Source organism: Ambystoma mexicanum, chromosome 2p (assembly GCF_040938575.1).
Source record: "Ambystoma mexicanum isolate Mex_15411 chromosome 2p, UKY_AmexF1_1, whole genome shotgun sequence".
Lineage (NCBI taxonomy): Eukaryota > Metazoa > Chordata > Amphibia > Caudata > Ambystomatidae > Ambystoma > Ambystoma mexicanum.
The window spans coordinates 672,155,312-672,168,117 of NC_090923.1; the positions used below are offsets into that span (position 1 = coordinate 672,155,312).

The 12,806-nt window shown below is 48.0% G+C and overlaps 1 long non-coding RNA gene across 1 annotated transcript in view; it reads left to right on the forward strand.

Annotated features, from left to right (window-relative positions):
* The window catches only part of LOC138566682 (uncharacterized), a 325,469-nt gene that overhangs the window by 82,998 nt on the left and 229,665 nt on the right, over window positions 1-12,806 (forward strand). The gene's annotated exons all lie outside the window — the stretch shown is intronic.

A 12,806-nucleotide genomic window follows, 5' to 3' on the forward strand; every position in this document is an offset into this window, starting at 1 on the left:
CCTGGCAGCCATCCAGTCACAGCTCTCCCATGAGATTCCCTCCTCCAGCTTTACCCCGCCCCCCCGGACCCGGGCAAGGGGGTGCCCTTCCCGGCACCACACTTCAACAGGTGAGCCTAAAGAGGTCTTAGGGGAACGGGCCAAAAAGGCGCTGGCACAGAAAACAGCCAAAATGTACAACAAGTGCTTGACAGATTTTGGAAACATCACAAGAGTCACCAATATCAGGGACATCCAGGAGAGCCATGTCAATGACTTTATGGAGTGGGCTTTCAAACAGAGCAAAAAGAAGGCATGGGCTTCATCCCATCTGGCAGCAGTATCATACCACACTAGATTAGCAGGGGCACCCGACCCCACCCACGGCGCGCTAACCAGATATGCACTCAAGGGTTGGTCCAAATTGGAAGGGGTCAAAACAGACACCAGGCACCCCCTCAATTTTGCAAAATGAAAAATCCTGCGTGACACCCTCCCTGCAGTATGCAACAATGCCTACAAGACCACCCTATTTAGAGCAGCCTTCACACTCAACTACTTTGGGGCTTTCAGGATTGGCGAGATAGCCTCCAAAAAGACAGGATCAGGGGAAGGGCTGGATGTAGGCGACATCCACCTGGGGAAGGACTCTATGGCAGTAAAACTCAATAGATCCAAAACTGACCAATTCGGAAAAGGGAGGATTATCAACCTTTTCTGCATTGAGGAAGCAGAGTACTGCCCCATCTGCACCACAAGGGCTTTTCTGAGCAAACACCCCGGCCGGGGGGAAGGCAATTGTTCACACACAAAAATAGGTCTGCCCTCAGTAGATTTCAGGTGAAGTCTGTACTCAAAAAGACTATAATAGCAATAGGGTGGAATCCTAATGAGTTTGGATCCCACTCCTTTAGGATAGGAGCAGCCACTTCTGCCTGGATGGGGGGTTGAAAGAAAAAGCCATAAGGGGGGTTGGGAGCTGGAAATCGGGGTCTTACGAAAGATACATCAGGAAAGACTTGATCTAATAGTCTCCCCAACTCCTCTTTCCCTCTTGTGATCACAGGCAACGTCCTGTCTCAAACGGCATGGATTGTGGGGCATTTCCAAACTGAATAAAGCAGTGGCCAATTTCTGCCTTTCCTCAGGCCTCAAATTCATTAAACATGGGATCTCGGTGCACAACCAGGCCATGTTCTGCAGTGACGGTGTCCACCTGTCCATTGAAGGCATGGACGTCTTCACCAGGAACATTTTCTGGACCCTGGCTGTCAGTTGCTGTACATAAATTATGTCTTCTATTTTGGGGGGACCTGGTGCCCGCCAGTCAGCATCCCCTCAGGGTGGCGGCGGGGAACAGCCTCGAGCGGACCCTAATTGAGAGTAGGGCCCCCCGCTCACCTGTCCCCAAAATATGCTATTGTTATTCTCTTTATGATGATGTTATGGTTGGTTTTCTTTTGCACCATGGCTGGTACTAAAATAAAGCTTGTGGCCAAGGTTTTCCATCTCACATCCTTGTTTAAGTCATCTCATTTCTGTTACTGTCATTACTGTCATGTCATACTTGTCATCCATGACACCTGTCACCTGCATGCCACTCCCCCACACAAAAACACTTTTAGGCTTATAAACCTGGGCCCCCCTAGATGGGAGGCCCAGGGGTATAAGATGGGAGGTGGGAGGTTTGTGCCAAGTCTGGTGGGCGGGCAGCTGGGTCCCCAAGACAAAGGGGATCCAGACTGCAGGACGCCATTACAGGAAAAGCGAGGTGACGGGGGCAGGTGACAACAGGTAGTCCCTGCCCTCTGTTACCTCGCATCAAAGGTCCCCTTCCCATCCAGGCGGATGCAGAGCTGGTGCCTTTGAAGATCAGAGTGGGGCCGCCTTACCCCCAGGCAAAAATGTACCTTTATCATGCGGGGGGCAAGGTAACCCCTCTCATTCTTTCCCCCCTCCATCGGACGGCGACAGCAGCAAGGACTGCTGCACGAAGAAAAAATACTTCCCTCCCACACTCCAAATAGCTTCAAAGACCCCCACTAGCGGGGGCCAGGTAGATTCTAGAACGGACACAAACACAAGGGGAGGCTAAAACGCCTTGCTAGAAAACAAAACTCAATGCCAGGAAGGGCTTTAAAATACACCAGTTTTTTCTTTTTTTTTTAAATACTCAGTCATGTAAGACCCAGGTGCACAGAAGCCACTGCCTAGGATAACAGGGCAATTAAAACCTCAGAGGGGACCTGCAAAGAATTGGTCAGGAGCAGAGAGGAAATCAGTTAGGCTCCAAGAACCCTCCCTAGAGGGAAGCTAAACAAGTGAAGCGCCTACAGGTTTTTTTTCGTTCAAAACATAAGTGGATCACAAGCCGGAAGGATTTCTTAGTAAGACTCAAGGAACCCACTACAGCTAAATATCAATACAGGGTAGCGCTCTAGGGGTCTTACAAAACATAAAAGGAGTGAGGATCTTGAGCAGAAAAATGTACTAGTAAGTCTCAAAAACCCACCTCCACGCATGTACAGGGGGTTCCTACCGTGAGTGGATCAGGAGCAGGGTAAGTTCCTAGTAAGGCTCCGGAACCCACCCCCATGCATAAACTATCCAAGATAAGCGCACGGGGGGCCCAAACCCAAGTGGATCATGAGCAGGGGAAGTTCCCAGTAAGGCTCGTAGAACCCACCCCCAGAGGCAAAATAGTACAACACAAGCACTGAGGGGGTCTCACAACAAGTGAATCGGGAGCAGGGAACAATCCTAATAAGGCTCTAGAACCCACCCCGGCTGAAAAATAACCAGTCAAAAGCGCAAAGGGGTCTCATAGCACAAGTGGATCAGGAGCAGGGAAGACCCTAGTAAGGCTCCTAGAACCCACCCCTGAAGAAATAACAATCCCACAACAGAGCGTTGGAGCTTTGGAGCTTCACAAACCCGAGAGGATCACGTGAGTAGAAAAATGCCAAATTCTTCTCCAAAAGGTTACACCAAAAGGCTAAAACAACTCCATGGAAAACTACAAAATACATGATCAAAAAACTCAAATGGCTCAAAGAACCCACTCTGAGGATTCTCAAATGCAAGAAATCACAGAGGGGGGTTGTTTTTTCAGAGAAAAGCAAATCAAGGGTCATAAGATCACTGAAAATCACCCTGTGAGCAGGCGAGGGTGCAAGTACTAAACCTGGTCAGGTTGGATGCAAATGAAAAGCACATAAGCGCATACCTCCCCACCTCACACGGGGAAGACAAGCGAAAGCAGGGAAAACCTGCTGCAAAAGACAAGCATGTTCTGAGCAAGACACAGCTCACACGCTGGGTCCAACAAATGTCACAAGCATTCATATGAAGGGCGGCAGGGATCAGCCTCGAGCGGGCCCTAATTGGGAGTAGGGCCACCCGCTCACCTGATCCTTCTGTCCCCAAAATATACTATTGTTATTCTCTTTATGATGATATTATGGTTGGTTTTCTTTTGCACCATGGCTGGTACTAAAATAAAGCTTGTGGCCAAAGTTTTTCCACCTCATATCCTTGTTTCAGTCTCCTCATTCCTGTTACTGTCATTACTGTCATTACTGTCATGTCATACTTGTCATCCAAGACACCTCTCATGCCACTCCCCCGCACAAAAACACTTCCAGTCTTACGGCTTTCCCTTGGATTAGGCAACCATTGCAGGGACACAACACCATTGAGCTGACTAGGCTTCAGCCACCCCCCATCCCGTCCACCACTGCTGCACCAACTTGACATTTTGGGCAATGTTGACTCTACCTAGCTGTTAACAAAGGCCTGGAAATTACTAAAGTAAAGCATGTCATTGTTAGCACCTGCATTCACATGCATACATTTTTAGGCAATTGAAATTGTGATATGGAGTTAGTACTTGCATGCCAGAGTAGCGATTGGAAGGGTAGAGAGGGGACAGAAGACCGCAAAATTTGCAAAGCAGTCCTTAAGTGGGTGCCTTCAGACTTAACAGAGAGAGTTAACGGCTTGTAAAATTGAAGCTGCACTAGATAGAATAGTCTCATTAGAATGCGTAAAGCATGCCCCCAAACAAATACCTTTGCCTCTCCCCCACTGCCTCTGAAGTTTGCACCTCTCTCTCCCAACATTGGAAGGATTAGCCTCCCCTGAAATGTAGGTTTTGTTGCGCTGCTGAACCATTGCCACCGCTGGTGAAGACGCATCATTCGTAGGCTCCAGGGGGGGGTGCAGGCCATGAGGAGACAGACAGCTTGGAGTGCAAAAGATGTTCCCAAAAACTAGGGTGACCAGATGTCCCTGGAAGTTGTTGCTCTGTCCCCCTTTCTCAAGATTATGGACCTCATTAAGAGTATGCCGGTCTGGTAACAACGGTGCCGGTAAGCTACCGGTACCGTTGTTACGGGACCGGCATACTGTGGGTCCTGCGGGCGGGTGCCGTCCCTCCCGCCATGACTGACCTGGTGGGCGGGACGGCACCCAATCGCAGACTTACCTGGAAGCACCGGCACTGTTGCACACGGTGCCGGTGCTTCCATGCTCCCCATTCCCATTGAGTCCTATGGGACTCGAATGGGAATTGGGAGTAATTTTTTCCAGCGCCTGGCAAAGGGTAATTACCGGGACTGCCGGGGCTGTAATGCCCTGGTAATTCCCCATTGCCAGGCGCCAGAAAAAAAAAACGATTCCAGCGGCAGCCGTGCCGTTTTTCCCACCACGGCTACCGCCAGGGAAATGGCATTGGTCCAGGTTTTGGTAATAGGTCTTGCATTGTACAACTTAAGATGTTAGTTTGTGATAAATCATTTATATTATGTGTTTATTTGAACAGTAACACTCAAACCCCCTTCTGTTCCAATGGCTACTGAAGTGTATTGCCTTTACAGCCACTTTCACCAACTAGTCCTACTTTTATGTTAGTTGCCCTGCCCCACTTTTTTGACTTTCAAAATCTGGTCACCATACCAAAAACAGATTAACTAAGGCCACATACAATTGGCATGGGTGTACAGGGCGAGAACAGACAAAAGGGCCATTGACAACCCGCAGCTGCAGGCTTCAAAAGTTTAACATGACAGCGGCAAGTTTCCCTCCATCCTTCTGCCGTTCCAAGCATTTTTTCTGCCTCTGCTGGGAATTCAGTTGGGAAATGTGATGCCAGGCACACACACGGGCTGTGTGGGTGGAGGAGCCAGGACTGCAGGCCAGAAAAAGCAAAAGATCTTTGTGTTCAATGACATCTGCCTACCGCCCCATGCGAGCGCGGGAAGTCCCCTACTGCCGCCTGCAACCGCCAACAGTTCTCCACACATGCAGCACGGGACACGCACGAGCCAAGTTAGAAACCATGCCAATCAAGTGGGAAATCCCCGCAATCAGAGCGCGCCAAGAGGGATTAGGACCCGAAATAGACTCTGTCACGGAATTAACCCAACCCCACCGCCCCCCACATGGAAAAACAGTGCCGACGAAGCCGCATCCTTCTCCCGGGGCACTGCTCTCTCACTGCATGGAATAGAGCAGAGCCACTGGCGTTTATTTCTGCCACGCATATCAAACTGAATCACTGTATCAAATAAAGATCGCACACGGGCCTTTCTGTCACTCCCATCACTCTGAATTGCCTGATGTAAAGCAGTTCACGCACAGCCATTTATATCACTCCTGTCACACTGAATTGCCTTACAGAAAACAGCTCACACACATGCATTTCTTATTTCATTTCTTTCACTCTTATCACGAACACAGGCGTTTATGTCACTATTATCACACTGAATCTCTACATGAAATAAAGCTCACACACATGCTTTTCTGTCACTTCTATCACACTGCATTGCCTTATTATTCACAGCTCACCCAAAGGCATTTATATCACACCGAATCCACAGGCCTTTCCAGTGCTTTAAGTGGGGTAAGAAATTGAGGGGGGGCCCTCGTTTGGAGGCGTGGCCTCCATTGGGGGCGTGGCCTAAAAGTGCACAAATCATAGTAAGGTGCGCAAACAAATATATAAATGTATTTGAGCATTTATATATTTGTTTGCGTACTACTATGGTTTGTGTATTTTGCAAGCCTTCTTTTATATTCATAGCAATGTTACATATTTCTATGTTTATAAAAGGTGGCTTGAAAGTGCACACACCATAGTAAGTTACTCACACTTGTGTGCTTACCTTACTATGGTTTGTGTACTATTCAAGCTGCCTTTTATAAACATAGACATTTGTAACATATGTCTATGTTTATAAAAGACGTCTTGAAACGTAGGCATTTTTTATAAAGCGTTGAGGACGGACAAAACCCAAGGTGGCTTTGTCCGTCGACAAAGCTTTATAAAAGTTGCTTTGAATTGTGTACGATTCAAGCCATCTGTTATAAACATAGAAATATTTCTACGTGTATAAAAGATGGCTTAAACGTACACAGTTGAAGGCATCTTTTATAAAGCCTTGCCAAAGGAGAAAGGCGCCTCGGGCTCAGTGATCTCTGCTCAGAGCACTGACCCCGAGGCGTCTTTCACTCTCTGCGAACCCGCGGGCTCCGTGATCTTATCTACATATTAGATCACGGAGCCCGCGGGTTCGCTGAGGGTCAGTGACCTGGCGAGGGGAACTAAGGGACTGTAGCTTCCTCTGATGGCCCCTCAGATGAGGGGTCATCAGAGAAAGTTACAGAGACTGACGGAAGTGCCAGCCAGTCACAGCGACGCTGTGGCTGGCTGGCACTTCTGTCAGCTTGCCTGACGTTTAACTGGCGGGCGCATCTCTCGTTGCGGCTGCGGCCGCGGCGGGATAATGCGTCCTGCCATGGTGTGGTGGGGCTGGAGGGCCCCGGCAGGGCCCCGGCTCAGCCTCACTTTTTGGAGACTGCCGGGGCCCGGCCCCGGCAGGCCCCGGCCCACTTAAAGCACTGGGCCTTTCTATCATGTCTAGTACACTGATCACCTCATGGAATACCGGTCATCCACATGCTTTTCTGACACTCATCTCACACTGAATTACCTTCTGGAATACAGCTCACCGACAGGCATTTCTGTCACTCCCATCACACTGAATCTCCATAGGAAATAAATCATACCCACAGGAAATTTCTATCACACTGCATTGCCTTCTGGAATGAAGCACATACACAGGCATTTCTGCTATTGATATCAAAATGCGGAACATATACTTCTATCAACTTCTTATCTCTGTACCGCATCAGGGAATAAATAACCACCACAAGCATTTCTAACCTTTCTGTCTCCCTGAATTGATGGATTAAATCATAACCCCAGGCTGCTCTGTCCTTTCGTCACCCTCAAACACCAGGGAGCTCAATGGGGGCCATTCCGACCCTGGTGGTAAGCGGTTAACAGCACCGGTAAGGATGCCGGTGCCGTTAACCCCCTACCGCCCTATTACGAGGTCCCTTAGTGGGTCCCACCAGGGCCAGCTAGTTTTACCAGCCGGCCTTAGCGGGACCCGTTAAGGGAGCATGGGCCTCATTACGAGGTGGGAGGTAAGGGATTACCGGCACCGGTAAGGGCACCGGTGCCGGCAATCCCTTACGTCCCCACTATGAGTTCCCTTTGCAGGTCCTTCCTTAACACCTGGTTTTTGCAGGCGTTAAGGACGGGACCCGCAAAGGGACTCTAGAGCTAATAACGGTACCGCAATTTGCGGTACCGTTATTTGCGCCTTCCCATTGAGCCCTATGGGGGCTCAAATGGGAATGGGGAATGGCCCTGGTGAATGGGGAATTACCGGTCCCTCCGACCTCAGAATGGACCGGTAATTGCTCCATTCACCAGGGCGGAGTAGGAAGAGTTTTGGAGGCAGCCATGGAGCTAATAGCTCCATGGCTGCCTCCAACCTCGTAATGAGGCCCCATGGAACTAATAACAGGGCCGCAATTTGCGGGCCCGTTATTAGCTCTTTCCTCATTCCAATTAGGCCCTATGGGGGCTCAAACGGGGAATGGTTATCGAAATGGGGACTTACCGGGTGCGCATAGATCGGAATGTCCCGGTAAATCCCCATTCTGACACCACGGACCCGAGTTTGGAGGCAGCCATGGTGCTAACAGCACCATGGCTGCCTCCAAACTCGAAATGACCCCCACTGTCCAAGTCCCTGGAGCGGAAAGGGAGGCACTAAAGACAGGCGTAATGGTGTTATTCCCGTCTTCTCGCCCAGTGGAGTAACTTTGCAGATAATGTTGGGGGGGGGGTCATGACACCCAAAGGAAAGGGGCCTCTCCCAAATGAGGGGGACAAAATGGTGTGCCACGAAAGTTGAGGGGGAATAATCATCCTTGACCCCCTTAAAATTACGCTCATGTGATGCACGCCTCCATTCACGCTACAGAAGTTTCTGAATTATTTTTTAAGGCAGAGGGCAGGGCCGAACGGGAGTTACGTTTCTGCCTGCCGTTTCCCCTCCATCTTCAAAACAAGTTCGTTTTACGCCAGTGTGAGATTTTCATGCTTACATAAGAACAATGATTCCCTATGGAAACCGCCTGCTTTTTGCATCAGCAAGAAGCAGACGGCTTCTATAGGAAATCATTGCAGACGCTGCCTGTCATGCATACACGGCAAACACAATGGGCCTCATTACACGGAAGGCGGTAATCCAGGGTGCTATTAGCACCCTGGACCATGCCGGTAAATTACCGGCACCGCCTTGGCGGAAAGGGGATTTACCGCCCCATTCCAAGGTTGGAGGGGCGGTAAATCCCCTTTCCGCCATTGCCCTTCCCCATTCCCATTTCTGCCCCATAGGGCTCTATGGGAATGGGGAAGGCGCTAATTACGGCACCGCAATTTTGCGGTGCCGTAATTAGCTCCGAGGTCCCTTAGCGGGTTGGTACTTAACGCCTGCAAGAAGCAGGCGTTAATTCCTCCAACCCGCAAAGGGACCTCGTAGTACGGCGGTAAGGGTTAACGGTCACCGTTGCCATTAACGGTGACCGTTAACCCTTACCGCCGTCCGTGTAATGAGGCCCAATGTACTCTATTTACACTGCGAACACACATAGAGACATGTAAACAGTCATCCGCCGCCTCTTTACTCTTCTCATTTGCACTCTGCAGTGTAAATGACAAAATTGCCCGGAGAAGACTTGTTTACACGTAAGCGCAAACGTAAGCGGCCTCCTCTGGACAATTACAATCATTTTTTTAAATAAGCTCCTATACGAAATTTAAAAAATGCACAGACATTTCTATCCCTTTGTTTACCAAACTGTACCATGTTAGCGACTGAAGAAGCTCCAGAAGCTAATTCCATGGAGTGGCACGGATTTGCAATTACCTTTGTAAAACATTCTTTTCTTATCAGCAGCACCTTTCTTATGTGCATATTTTGTATCGACTGGCGCTGTCGTAAGACAGCTTCAACTGAAAGACTCAACAAAGCTCCAGTTACCTACACAATCTATGCCTGCTTCCAAGACAAACTGCCTCATCATGAGTTTGGCGGTAACCCTTCAATGCGGCAGTAATTCTATTACCGCTGCATTTAAGGGTCCGCCAAATCACGGGCTTGGCGGATTTACCCTCAGATCTTAGCTGGAGCAAATCTGCTGCGATTTTGCTGATTTTCTGCACAATTACCTCCGGCGGTAATAGCGCCAGCGGTAATAGCGCCGAACTTTCCCCATTGGGCCCAATGGGGAATGGGAAATTCCCGAATGGGCCCAATGGGGAATGGGGGCTTGCCGTTCCACCAAACCCGTGATCCGGCGATAATAGCACCTGGGGGTTTGGCGGTAGTGCTAATAGCCCCAGCGGTAATACCGCCAGGGTTAGCACACAACTCTGATGAGGCCCAAAGTGTCTAACACATAAGGCTCCTTTAAAAAATGAATTTATATCCATGATGTCTACTATCTTAACATGAAAAAGGGCTTTGCTTCTACGTGCATCGTCACGTGTTCTTAATATCATGAATAACAACAAGCTGGACGTTTGTGACAAACAATCTCTATACCCAGGTGACCTTACTTCACAATTTCTTTTAGTGTGTAGCTTAAAGTGCTAAAACTACAGAGGTGTAAAACAGGAATTTTGTATACTTTATATGATAGAGAGGAGGGAACTGTATAACCATGATTTATAGTGGTAGTGGGTAATTTTGTCAAGTGCCGGTGTGATGAGGGTGTTGTAATTGTAGAGGAGACTGGAGGGAGGTGTGTGTGGGGGAAAGGGGTGGTATGAGTGGTACTAAGGATGTGTCTGTAATGGTGGATAGGGGCTGAGTGAGTGTGTGGGGGAAAGGGGTGGTATGAGTGGTACTAAGGCTGTGTCTGTAATGGTGGATAGGGGGATGAGTGACAGGTAGGGGGATGTTGTGTGGAGGAGTGAGCATGGATGGGTCTTCAAAGAGGTCAGACCATGAGACCCTGAATCGATTTTGCACAGAAACCTGATTTGTGTTTGAAATCAAAAAGTCCAGGGTGTTTGTCAGCTATGTTAGTGGGGTAGGTGACGAGTTGTGTGAGGTCATAGGTAGTGAGTGGATATAGGAGAATGCTTAGTATGGGGTCGGTGTCTGGATGGGAACTACCAGGGTTCAAGTCCCAAAGGTAGAAACTTTCACTTCAAGGGTATGAAGTGAAAGTATAAAATCAAACAAGTACAATCACTTACTTTATTGATTACTAGCACTGTTTATGTATACCTAGGTCTGTGCACACCCTTCCATCCACACAATTAGGTGCTCTCGAGTACTACCCGCTTTTTACACGTGCCACCATATTGGCACCCGGTAAGTGCACGCTAAGTACAAACTCCAACATAGGGCCTCATTACGACCCAGGCGGTAAGTTACCGCCTGGGTCGTACCTTCATCACCATGGGGTAAACTACGTTTACGCCATGGTGGTTGGCGGACTTACCGCCCCATTCCGAGGTTGGCGGGACGGTAAATCCCCAATCCCCATTTACCCTTCCCCATTCCCATTTTTGCCCCATAGGACATAATGGGAGTGGGGAAGGCGTTAATTACGCCACCGTAAATTACGGTGGCGTAATTAACAACAAGGTCCCTTAGCGCCATGGATTTTAACACTTGCTAAAAGCAGGTATTAAATCCTCCATGGCGCTAAGGGACCTCGGAATCAGGCGGTAAGGGTCCGCGCTGTTTACGCTGCCGTAAACCCCTTACCGCCTGGGTCGTAATGAGGCCCATAAACTTTCTGCAAGTCCCACAGGGCTATCGAACCATGTTCAAAATCCTGTAACCCCATGTATACTGTACCAACTGTAACTTCCATGTACCCTTGCCTTGCAGCTCTATTTATAATGCAACTACTGATGTAATTTACTACTACTTTAGCATGCCTTAGAATGTAGTCTAAACGTGAATTGCCTTTATTCTAGATTCTGAAACTGATTGAAGAATACCTGCCCACTAAAAAGGCAAAACATAGCTAGCCTACGCTACAGTCCTTTTATTTATCGACTAGATTTTGAATGTCTGCCAATCAATAAACATGAATTGTACTTATGATAGGAGCAGTTATCACATTATTAGACACTTACAGCTAATTGCTTGTTGTTAACTTAGTGAACTACCAAACGTACCATAGTTAGCCAAGATATTGCCTACTATCACATTGCCAGATACCGTGCCAAACTAAACTTGCCCAGGCACTCTCTAGCCTGCACTGCCACTCACCACTAGAAACAGTTACTCTCCCATAGGACAGAATGCTCATCACTCTCTTCTATCTATCCATTATTTGGTCTTCAAAGCTGCTAACTAGCCGCCCACGTCAAGATATGACTACCACAATGCTGCATAGGGATATGAGTCGACATGTGACCACTCTAGATTTTGACCAACCATCTGAAAAGTCACTCAGTCCAAACCTTACAATAACCTACATTCCATGTGACTTCGCATGTAGAAATGCTAAATTACACTCAAGATTACCCAAAATATACGAACCACTAGCCAGGCATCTTACTGTTGACCGCAACAGTAGAAACTGTCACAAGACTACCACTAAACACAACATCCCCGCTACTAAGGTTGACATCAACCTTAACCTTAAGACCACTAAATATGGCAAACTACGTACCAACCTAACTAAAAAGAATAGACTTACCAATCCCTCGCCACCTAAACTGAATACTCTCATCAAAGGGGCACTTATTAATGCCAGGTCATTAATAGCCCATGCAACTGAAATTGCTGAGATCATCCAAATAGGTAATTATGATTTCTTAGCTATAACCAAATCTGGCTACACCAAGAGGCTGGCCCAGCCCTGATGCTGGCCGTGCCCCCTAACTACAACATCTTCAGAGAAGATAGAACCAAATCTAGAGGAGGTGGCATAGACATTATCACTAAAAATAACCTAACCATAAAAGTAGAAACACCTCTGCATACCAACTCATGTGAGTCATTAACAGTCAAACTCCTAACATCCTTGTCCCAATCCATTAACATACACCTCATCTAAAGACCACCTGACGCCATTGGTTCATTCGAAGAGGACATATCTACGATCCTCTCAAACAACTTAAAGAACTCATCACATCATTAGATGACTTGAACCTTAGCTTCAATGACCACACAGATCCGCAGGCAACTAATATAGCAAATGTCCTTACAGAACTTGGATTTACCCAGAGAGTATCACAGCCTACACACAAGAAAGGTTGAATACTTGACTGGGTAGCTGATCACAATTGTAATATAACAATTACCGATATCAGCCCACAAGTTTGGACTGATCATGCTCTTATAGCATTCTCCATAAACGCTAAAACTACCCAACCTCAGGACAATATGCCAGCGCCACCTATGCCAACAAGAAACAAAAAAAAACATAACTACTGA